Below are 12,149 nucleotides of genomic sequence, written 5' to 3'. Positions count from 1 at the left end.
AAGTATGAACTCTGTAACTTGGGATATTTTGGAAATTTGATTTCTTGTAAGGGCAAAATCTGAAAATCTACTTCTGTACACAGACATTAGAGCCTCTCCTTTGAGGAATCTCAAAGTCAAACAGCTGGACCCAGCAAAAGACTACCTTTCTGGGCAGCAATTTTTCAGTCGTTGCTCTCTTGCAGTGTTTTTGGCTGCTGCTGGAATCAGAAACTTCTAGCTGTGCCAAATAGTGTGTGCCACACTGTGTTTCTGTCCGCTGGACCCTAGGTCATTAAAGGACATAGTACTGACTTAGAGGGCTTTGGGAGGAACTACAGCGAGCAGTGGGGGACAAAGTATCCAACACTTCTGGAATTGCCATTTTAAAGTGTCACCCAGAGCTCTGCTAATGAATAAGGCTCCATTACATTGCAACTCCTGTGTTTTCATCCATTAATGTGGGTAATCGCACCCTGCGTTGGGCAACCCAATCAAGATTAAGGCTTTAATGCATGAACAAAGGTGCTGTCTGCATTTTTTTTTTTGTGGTGTACAGAGTAGTGGGATAATGGCAACCAGGGCTGGTGCTACCACTAGGCAAACTAGGCAGCCATCTAGGGTGCAGCCACGGCCGGGGGCAGTACAGCCGGCCCTGCTTTAATTTTCAGTTCACCATAGGGGCCCAGGGGGCGAGTAGCAGAGAGGGACTTTTTTTTTTTTTTTTTTTTTTTTAAATTTCGGGCACAGGCAGCTAAAGCCGCACTGCATTTTGAAATGCTAAACAGTGGCGGCTGTAGCCTTTCACTGACGGATTGATTATTTCACTGGAGGAGAGATTATCTCTTCCTCCACTGCAGAGGGCAGAAGGCGAGGCTATAAACCTACCAGCAGTAGGTAATTCAACAGAGCAGTGGCTGAGGGCACTGGCAGCAATACGAACCTGATGCACAGGCAAGCTCACAATTTCTGTTTTCTGAGGCACAAACATACAGCCATACGCTGTATACAGACATACATACAGCACCTTCTCTACTGTGTGATCATCATCATGATAATGATGACGACCACATAAGCACAGTGAGATGCTTCCCGTTTAGTTCTTATTTACACTTGTGTTTGATGGATATTAAAATGTGGAGCTGAGCCGAACTTTTACTGTCCCCCAGCCACTCCCCTTTATGCTGCAAGGCACTTCCACCGTCGTATGGCAATAGTGGCGGGGTGTTGTGTTAAAGAACTTATCTGCTTCTCTTCAGAATATTGAGGATGAATTTCTTCACAGTGTTTGCAGCTGCCTTGTTTAGTAAGGGGTTGTTTTAAGGCTTGTTCAATTCTTATTAGGAATATACAATACTTGAATGTCCATAACATGGCCACAGATTCACTTCAAAGTGTATATATAACCAAAACATTTTTTTTTTTTTTTTCCCTTTGGATACAGTAGGGAATGGAGGTTACAGAAGCTTTTTTTGATCTCCATGGTTAGACTGTCTACTAGTTAGTATGGGTAGCCATTTAAGGGTTTAAGGACCATGTGGATATTAATTTGGATCATATGAAGCAGTGTAGACTCAAGCACTGCGCTCCATATCGCTCATGAAATGATTCACAAACTAATGCCATGTGCAATCTATGTACACTAGTCCAATAACATTTCAGCCTATTCATTATTTTTATTTTTTTTTTTTGGTTGTGGATTTTTCCCTTGTTACATATCTTTACAGCTGCTTCATATTTATTGGAATTCAACTTTTGGAGTATTTTATGCGGTTCCAGGTGATCAGCTGTAATTGAACAGTGTATATTGTCGTTTGCTATTACTGTCATTATATTAGCATGATAAAATTGATTATATTTGAAGAGGCAGTTGCCAGCACAGAAATGTAAATGAAGTGGTGTTTGACTCCACTGTTCATGCCTACCTGTACTGCACAGCAGAAACTAAGGGCTGGAGTAGCACCGCTGGAATTGTGAGGAGTCTTGGTGAATTTTAAGTCCTGAAGAGCTCCACTTCCTATTTGGAGGCTTCCTGCAGTTAACCTTTATGTGTCATGATAGACACTTTGAAGATTGGGAGGATTAGGTTGGGCTTTGCTCATAAAAGAATATATAAATGGAGCAGCATGCACTGGAAAGGAAAATGGAGAAAACAAGTTTTCCTTCTTGTCCGATTAGGGCAAACACGAAGTGTTTCACCTTCTGGTTTTACTGCCATCCACAGTTGGATTTGACACTGTAGGCAAGCCCAGGATAAGACAGCTTCTCAACATTGCTACTAGAGCTGGTCTCCTTTTTCATTTTTTTTTTTGGATTGCCATGTCCACAGCCCCTTGGGACTGGGCATCACAGGGATAACATGGAAGTGACCTTTGTGCACCGAATGTCACATTGGGCACTTGACCGGGCTCGATTCTGGTAACAAGTTGGTCACGTAGCGCTTTCTAGGCCCTGAACCGTTGGCATTGCCTCAGAGCTTGCCCTTTATCTGAAGACTCACTTTGTAAGCCGGTTGAGCCATGCACCAGGAACTCCCTAATCTACAGTGGTTGCCGGGCACCTTTAACTTCCCCACTTCCTTCCATTTTCCACTCACAGAAAGGGTTAACACTGTGGGACTGAGTGCTAACTTAGATGACTTCCTGTTGAGTGAACAGTTGGCAAGGGCGCTAGTGAACAGTTGGCAGGGGCGCTGTCTAACAGTTTATCTCTGACTGTCCAGAAGTTAGAGTAGTTCTGATGGATTCCGAATCTTCAGAAATCTGTGCTGGAATGGACACTTTTTTTTTAAGTATTTGAGTCTAGTCCTGTTGCTTTCTCAGGAGACACTTCAGACCCGGGCCTGATGGTAGCCTCCTTCAAGGCAGTTTCATTTGCCCAATTCCATGTTAGACCTGTACAAAACAACATTCTGTCATCAATTGACAGCTCAACTAGTCAAAAGACTCAATTAATTTGGCACCAATGACAAGGTTCTCCTTGGCATGGTGACTCAGGAATCCTGCTCTGGAATCTGAGGTCCTTCAAGAAAAAACTGGATAGGTTTTCCCCCCCAAGTACAGGGATCGAGTCTAGCGGAAGCAGTGGTTGTTCTGGTAGCTCCATGGCATCAGTACAACTTAATATATGCCCTTCCTCCCTGAAACGTTCTCCTTGTTTGCATCTCAGGTACATTTCAGTGATCCTCAGTGGTCTGTACTGGTGAATGTGGTATGTCAGCCTAGTTAGCACACCTTGTGGACGCTCCTTAGTCTATTCAGTTGTTCAGGTCTTTCAACTCATGTACTAATTTTACCATCCTGCTTCAAGTTTGCTGACTTTACCAACATGGCCATTGATGCCCAGGTTTTGAGAGACTGCAGCATCTCTAAATTGGTGATTCCTATGATGTTAAAAGCTCAGAAAGGTTGGGTTTCTGTCCTTTATTTTTTCTTTTTCTTTTTTTGTCTTCAGACTGTTAGCTTTTCACTTCTTGATAAAAACTTTTTACACAATGAATCTCCCATGTAGCTCCTCTTGTTTTTTTTCCCTGTTACTCTAATACTGCTTGTCCAAGTGCCTAAATCGGGGTCCCAATCCACTTGTCCCTCGTGACAATCTACTTATCCTGATAAAAAAAAAAAGCACAGATAGGGTGTTTCTGAGGAAAGGGAAGCGTCAGTCTCTCTTAATGCTGAGCAGAAGTGCATCTTCTGAGTGAGTACATGAGGTGCCGGCCCCAATAAGAGAGAAAAAAAAAATTATTAATTCAGATCCCTCGCACACAGAAGCACTTGGCTGCTCAGTACAAGAACATGCTGAGCAGCAAAATGAAGCTCCGGGGTCCACACCGTTAACGACTTAAGCTCCGGAAGAATTTACCCCCTTCGTGGCTAGGCCATTTTTTTTGTATTTTGGCACTGCGCTACTTTAACTGGCGATTACGCAGTCGTGCAACGCTGTACCCAAATTAATTTCTGATATAAAATATATCCAATAATTTATTTTTTATTTTATTTTTTTTTTAATCTAATTTTCTTCATAAATTTAGGTCAAAGTTTATTTTGCTACATGTCTTTAGTAATTCCCAAAAAGCATATATTAATTGGTTTGTGTGAAAGTTATAGCGTCTACAAACTATAGGATATATACTGGAATTTTTACTAGTGAAGGAGGCAATCGGCGACTTTTATAGAGGGACTGTTATAGTGCGGATGGCAATCTGACACGAACTGACATCACCAGTGACACTAATACAGTGATCAGTGCTAATACTATACGCTGTCACTATACTAATGACACTGGCTGAGAAGGGGTTAACATTTAGGGGCAATCAATGCATTAACTATGTTCCGAACATGCATTAATGTGTTAACTATGCTGTTTTCACTAAGCAATGTGCTGTTTTTTTATTCCCTGTTTTGCAGGGAGACCGAAACCAGCACATCGCCGCTGTCAGTAGAGAGCTCTGTGTTCTTTACCAACACAGGGCTCACTCCTGTCATTCACTCCACCAATCAGTGGGTGCTGCCCCCTACTGGGAAGTGTCAGCTCGCTACTTACCTGAAGCAGGGCTAAAATACACCTGCCCAGTGCCCGGAACTGCATGTCCTGGGTGTTAGGCGATATAAATTGTGCATCCCTGTGAAAGGAATGGTGGGCACAGCACTTCTGGCCTGCAGCTACAAACCAAAGGCAGAAAAAGACATGTGGACAGCCCCCAGTAGGACACAGATCCAAGGCAGCATCACAGCCTGTCCGTCACCTGGCCACCAAATGCATGTGATGGGCGGCGACTTGCTAAGTGGGGGCGATGGGAGGTCCAGTGACCAGAGTCACAATGCGCATTCTCCTGCCAGCCTAGGCTGTATGGCTGCGGCAGGACAGGGAGATACTGAAGACAGTGCAGTTTCACCTGTGTTTCCCACTTTGCTGGGGGGAGGGGGGGGTAAAAGGAACTGAAGCCATTCCAGTGCTCTAGCCAGCTGCCCCACACCCCTCATCCACTTCCTGGAGGTGAGGAAATGGCGCCAGATCGAGCCGCAACATCTACTGCCACAACCTCAGCACCCAGCTGTCAAACTGGGAAGGAGATATCAGAGAAGGGCATCGGTTCCTGGGGAAATATGGCGGCATCCAAGGGCAATGATGCCCACCAACAACCGTGGGGGCACATGGGGGGGGGAATTGAACCCAGACAAGGTGAGTGTCTGAAGCGATGGCCTCATCTTGCAAGGAACCCTAAGTTTGGTTTTGCATAGAAACAAGGCAATGTTGAGGCCCAGGACTTCTTTCTTGTCTAAGGTAGTGTTTGGTTTTTATCTTAACCAGGACATTATCCAGTTCATCAAAAAGCAGTGTCCCTTATTTGGATAGGGACCAGGTTGAGTCTATCTCTCAGCCATTGTTCCTTTCAGAAAGACGGATTACCTTTCTGTCATCCTATATTATCCCTATATGATAGCGCCGGCTTCTCGTTCTACCATCTCTAGGTGGCACAGACAGACCACCATCCAAGTTTATGGTCTCGAGGTTCAGGTTCCACCCTTTCCTGTCAATACACACTCTACTGGATCTGTGAGTACTCATCAACATCAAGCAAATGTTTCCCAGATTTGTAAAACTGGTCTTCTATTCACATATTCTGTGAATTCTACCTGGTGGGTGTTGTGGCCTCATCTGATTCCAGCTTTATGTAAAAGGTCCGTTTTAAGGCGGCTCTTTTAATTGCGAACAGTCCCCAATTCTATGGCATTTTTTGGGCCTTTTAGAGTTTGTTTACTGTGTTGTCCACCCCTTGAGTTGGAATGCATTAGGACATCCTGAAGGTGAAACACTCCAAAAAGAGGATTTTACGGTGAGTACAAAAATTAAAGGTGACATGGCGGGGCTAGACTACTGACCCACAACATGTTACGTCAAATTTAGATATTGCCTTGTTGACATTAGCAGAGCCCTTGATCCGTTTGCCTCCTTAACTTAAGCAGTCACTAATTCACTATTGAATGCCATTAAATTGTCTATCTTCACTCCAGCAGCACAGGCCGGTGTGTACAATTGCGGCCCTGGTGATGGTGCAGGTATGCGTCCAATTGTTCATGGAACTCTTTAGACCAGTGGTTCTCAACCTTCCTAATGCCACGACCCTTTAATACAGTTCCTCATGTTGTGGTGACCCCCAACCATAAAATTATTTACCCAGTAATTATTATTCATGAGTGTTGTTTTACCTCCAATACTGCTGCTTTCAACACAGTAGCTGCTTTTAACAGAGTAGCTGCTTTCAACACAGCAGCTGCTTTCTACACAGTAGCTGCTCTTTACACATCGGAAACGTGTTTTCTGATGGTCTTAGGGGACCCCTGTGAAAGGGTCGTTCGACCCCCAAAGGGGTCGCGACCCACAGGTTGAGAACCACTGCTTTAGATGAATACATTTTTTTTTTTTTTTTTTTTTTTTAATTTCTTTGCAATTTTTTTTTCTTTCTTTCTTTGCAATTTTTTTTTCTTTCTTTACAATTTTTTTCTTTCTTTCTTTGCAATTTTTTGGGGTTTTTTTTTTTTTTTTTTTCTTTCTTTCTTCCTTCCTTCCAATTTTTTTCTTTCTTTCTTTGCAATTTTTTTGGGTTTTTTTAATTTTTTTTTTTCTTTCTTTCTTCCTTCCTTCCAATTTTTTTCTTTCTTTCTTTGCAATTTTTCATCAGAGAGGGTCTTACTGCTAGGGTATTTATTAGTAAGTTCTTGAATTGGGGTCCCACTTTTGTCAGTAGCACTTGATAATGGTTTGTGCAGTGGACCTTTGGCACATGTCAGTGTTAATGCACTCGGCCCGCAAGAAGTCTTCCAGTGGAAGCTTCCTTTGTCAGGCCAGACATCTGTCATATATATATATATATAAATGTGTGTGTGTGTGTGTGTGTGTGTGTGTGTGTGTGTGTGTGTGTGTGTGTGCGCGCGCGCAATTCTGGATCCTCCTACTCATATGAAAACAGTTGTTTGCTGGTAATTATCTGATTGTACTTTCTGTACACCATATGGGCAATACAAGACTTTTTTTTACTGTAGACCTATTATATGCCTTGGTACTGACTTGTAATTGTCTCTGGTAGTTTTTGTTTACTACCCATTTGCTTAAATAAAGATTACATTAAAAAAAATTGTTAAAGTAGAATTGTAGGCAAAATAAAAATGACATATACTGTACAGTATGTTGCATACAAGGCCTGATTCACACAAGCAATGAAAAGCATGCAATTATATACCTGAGGACCAATTATAGGACTGTTCTAAATGCAAACAAAAATCCTGTAATGATGTTAAATAGTACAATACAGACTGCATTTACTTGCATTCAGTTTCATTGCATTTAGGAAGAATCAAAGGGTACGTCACATAAATTAACTAACAGCGAAACTTGCTGGTACTGTAAGGTGTCTGAATTTCAGCAACACTGTTTCCATTTAAACTTCTTAGGGCAAAACAAATTCTCATTAGGACTTCTGCTTATGAGTGAAAGTCTGAGGTTGTTTTAGTATTTTACGCACATTTTTACTGGAAACTACAGCGCAAACCCATCTTGGAGTCCCCAGGACAGCCAGAATACAGTGGAGAAATTATAGGGGTTAGACAAAAAACATTGAAACTCTTCATGATTAAAAAAAACAACTGCTGCAAAAGTGACTGCAGAGCTCAATCTCAGTTCCGTGCAGACTGAGATTGAGCTCTGCAGTCACTTTTACAGCAGTTTTTTTCCTTTTCCGGGTCACAATTCTGCACAACGTACTTTTTTGTCTCTTTTTTGCACTTATTCTAATCAGACTGTTTTCTCAAAACTGTATATGCCGTCATAACTTTTTGATACTGTACCTCTCGAAACAGCAAATAAATGGCAAGTTCAGTCACAGATGTATGTGCTATGCAGACACCAACAATTTGCCCTCTTTGAAGCTCAGTAAGCTCTGTCATGACTCAGTGTTACTAGCAGCGCACACAGTGAATGACAAAAGTGAGGCTTCCCACTTGTCGGCTAGGTGTCTCATCACACAGTGGAAGCAAGAGAGTGTTATTTAGGTAAATTGTTATTTATGGGTAATTACGTGGTATCCTCAAACCAAATGGAAGATATACATGGGATGGACAAAAAAATGGAAGCATTACATGATTTGCAGGTGTGAAAGTGACAACATGTTTCACATTGAAAGTGGATTTACACTTCCACTTTCAATGTGAAACATGTTGTCACTTTCACACCTGCAAATCATGTAATGCTTCCATTTTTTTGTCCATCCCATGTATATCTTCCATTTGGCTTGAGGATGCCACGTAATTCCCATAAATGCCTTGGAGTACATTGGAAGTTGGGTGGCATGCTTTGACCTGTATGCATTGCATGTTTAGAGATGTTAAGAATCAATGTTTCATTGTCTGGTATCAATGTCTGCTTATGCTGATCCTTCGGATTGATATCCTTCTGTGACTGCACTGAGTTTTGTTGGCAAGATACAAAAGGATTGACTTAAATGTACGAAATTCCTCTAGGGTTTGGTTTGAGAACAAGACAGTTAAAGTGGCTGTAAACCTCAGACAAGAAATATGAACAGAGCATATCCCTGTAGTGTGTGCTTGTCTCAATCTAAAGTACCAAGTGTCATTTCTGTCCGCTGCCATGTTCCTCTGCTATAAGCAAGAGTCACTTCTAACCAGTTTTCCTGACAACAAGAGAAAAATGGTGACAGGGGAGGGACCTCCAGCAGATTGACAGCTTCAACTCTGTTCCTGTGAGCTGTGTGAAGGGGGGTGGTGTCCAATCAGCTCTCAGAGCTCTCCTCAATGATGCAACTTCAGCGTCCCACCCCCTGCTTTTCTGAGCTGAGCGATTCTGTGTAAATTCTGTAGTTTGCTTGGATGTAAGGGAGAGACAGCTGTATATAGACAGGTTCAACTTATGTAGGAGGATTTGTTTAATCTCTGTGTATCATCTGAGGCCAGTCACTTCATGGGGTATATGTGAATCTTTGCAACCACTTTAAAGTAGAACTGTTGCCAGGCTATGAGCATTTAAATATTTACATAATCATTGCAAGCGGTAAGCAATCTTTTTAACAAGCCACTGTTGCCTTCTGTAACTGCAAGCACAATGGAGCAATTAATTTTCAAAGTTCACAAGAGAAGACGTTCAAGCCAGGTCTCACCACTTTGCAAACCCCTCTTCTTAAGCAGGATACAAATGGAGAAACAGAAAAAGGGTGCACCGACCTAGTGCATTATTGTTTAAAATAATTTATTAAAGAAACAAAAATAGGTATCATACTCACAATGGACATAATAACACAGACATGTCAAACTGAACAAGATGTATGATCCAAACAACATCTGAGTCCATAAGATGGAACCCTGGATGACCAACTGGCTAACGCGTTTCGAGGACACAACCTCTTCCTCAGAGCTCAGTCCTCTGAAGGAATCATGGTTGAGAAAGCCTGCGTTAGATATTAGAAGGCTGGTAGGCTGCCAAGACACTTCAGGGACAAAAGAGCAAGCTTGAATGATGAATCACTCCACAGTACCTGTAGCTACAGAGGTGAGTCCAGTCTTGTTTTAAAGATTAGTTACAGCTTATTAAGAATATGTAAATCTTTTTTTAATGTCCAAAGCCTGGCCACAGCACTACTGTAAGCTTACTGGTATATTTGGGTTCTCAAAAGATCTTCTGTATATATGGGAAGGGTGTCTTTAACAACAAACATTAGCCAGAAACCCAGCATTGCAAATCTAAAGTGCTCACTGCGTGTCTATGCTGTTTTTATTTATTTTGTTTGTTGCTACTTTGCTGTTGAGTATTTTTGTGATAGATTTATATGCTCACTAAGCGCTGTGTTTTTTTCAGGCCAGTTTATCACCAGATGTAAGTGTAAACAATCATATTCTTAAAAAATTCTTATAACGTAAAGTTGTAGAGAAAAACACTCCATAACCCAACCCTGTGTTGGGTATGGAGTTGGAGGAGAAGGCATCATAACTGGATAGTACATACCTGCTCTTTTGCTGTTCCATCCCCTTCCCAGGCTACCTATGCAAATGCAGACTTTGTGTAAGTCTGGGTGTAAGTACCACCTACAGAAGAAAATGACAACTCACCACTTTTACAATCAAAGGAGGGCACGATCTGAGTGTTCAATTCATGGAAATACGTCAGAAAGTTAAAACTGATTAGCATATACACCATAAAGATAAGATTTGACTCTGTTTCTTCCATGTTAAAGCAGCTCACCAGTACTAATTCAATGTTTAAAAAAACCTAATAGGTTACGCGTTTTGAAAAGGTCAAAAATTAGTAATCTGTGCAGCATATTCATATGATACTGTAAGCAAATCCTGTACATATGTTGGATTGGTTACCTTCATTTTGTCAGTATTTTACATTACATCCCATACAACAATGAGCAGGCCTCCTGATAGCATACATGATGCAGTGCAGTTTTGGAGGTACTTTTGATCTATTTTTCAGAAAGACCGTATTTGCATAGGCAGCGGTGGTGGATCAGCTAGTAAAAGTACAGGTTTGTGCTGGAACTTAATGCTTCCTTCTTTTCTATCCAAGGGTTATAGACTTTGTAAAAAAATTGCTGCACACACTGCTCCCAAATAGGCTAAAGCTGTGTGTACAACATTTTGATGAAAACATGGAAACAACCTTCTGCTCCTGTTTAGTAATTTAAATACAGATCTAAATAGGAGGCCTGGCTGTCACTATAAACAAGCTGCTAGTAGGCTTCAATCAAGCCTGCTAGCAGCTTTTTTTAAAATGACAGCACTCCTGTTTTTATCTGCTTCAGCAGCTATAATTTAATCAAAATTGAAGTTTAATCTCATCATTGCATTCTTAGTATTTTATAGCTTAGATCTTATGGATGTTTTTGCTTTTATACTGTTACATAGTTGTGTATCGGTTGGTATTGTCCTTGCCTTTCAATCCATACCAGTCATGTATACAGTGTGTAACCTTCTTTACACAAACAAATCAACCATACTTTTACAGGTGAAAGCATAGGAAAAAGTATATTACATGCTTTCTTGCAGCATTTTTCATTCCCACAATTTTTTATTCACCTTCAGTGTGGCTACTCCAGGAAGAGTCAGTTCCCTAGCACAGCAGCATTCCCTGCCCCTCTTCCCCTCCTTCCCTACCATGTCTTAGCCCTTTACTTTGTTGGGTGTGTCTAATTACTGTCTGTACTGGCCCAGCTCCCTCACCTTCCTATATTATTATTATTATTATTATACAGTATTTATAAAGCGCCAATAGTTCGCTCAGCGCTGTACATTACAAAGGGGGACAGAACATGTGACAGAACAATACCAATACAATGCAAAACATGAGGGGATCGAGGGCCCTGCTCTTTCCAGCTTACAATCTAGGACAGCAATGGGCAAACTACGGCCCGCGGGCCGTATACAGCCCGGCGGACCTTTTAATCCGGCCCGTGGTGCGTGATACTGTCAGGATGGCTGTCAGGATGTGTGTAGGCGGGGCAGCGTGACAAACGTGAGGAGAGCTAGACTCCTCTCACAGTCCGCCCTGAAGACCGGAACAGCGCGGGAACACGGCAAGAGGAACGCGCGGAGCAAAGGTAAGTAAATTGACACAGGGGGGACTCGGGGACTTAATATGGGGGATGAATTAATATGGGGAATGAATTACTATATGGGGGATGAATTACTATAGGGGGGATGAATTACTATATGGGGGATGAATTACTATGGGGGATGAATTACTATATGAGGGATGAATTACTATGGGGGATGAATTACTATATGGGGGATTTATTACTATGCTTACTATGGGGGAATGTTACTATACTTACTATGGATGACACATACACATCATTCATCTACTCTTGGTCCGGCCCCCGGATCCAATATATGAACCCATTGCGGCCCTCAAGTCAAAAAGTTTGCCCACCCCTGATCTAGGGGATAACATTTAACAGAGGAACGAACGGGAATACTATAGAGCTTGGGGTGGCCAGACGTCAGCCCTCCAACCGTTGAGGAACGACAACTCCCACATTGTATTGCAAGGCTCTAACAGTCAGAGGCATGACTCCCAGAGGCAGAACTTGAGGAATGTGTAGTCACCACAGCAGAAGGGACAAAGTTTGTCTTCCCCCTGCTCTAGTGTGTTGCAGCTTT

At 42.0% G+C, this 12,149-nt stretch overlaps 1 protein-coding gene across 2 annotated transcripts in view; it reads left to right on the top strand.

Annotated features, from left to right (window-relative positions):
• The window catches only part of MBTD1 (mbt domain containing 1), a 105,379-nt gene that overhangs the window by 68,858 nt on the left and 24,372 nt on the right, over window positions 1–12,149 (top strand). The window lies entirely within an intron of this gene.

The sequence above is a fragment of the Staurois parvus genome, unplaced genomic scaffold (genome assembly GCF_062004578.1).
Source record: "Staurois parvus isolate SC_StPar_1 unplaced genomic scaffold, SC_StPar_1.0 ptg000003l, whole genome shotgun sequence".
Lineage (NCBI taxonomy): Eukaryota > Metazoa > Chordata > Amphibia > Anura > Ranidae > Staurois > Staurois parvus.
The sequence above is the reverse complement of the archived record's forward strand: the minus strand, read 5'-3'. Positions and strand labels throughout refer to the sequence as shown.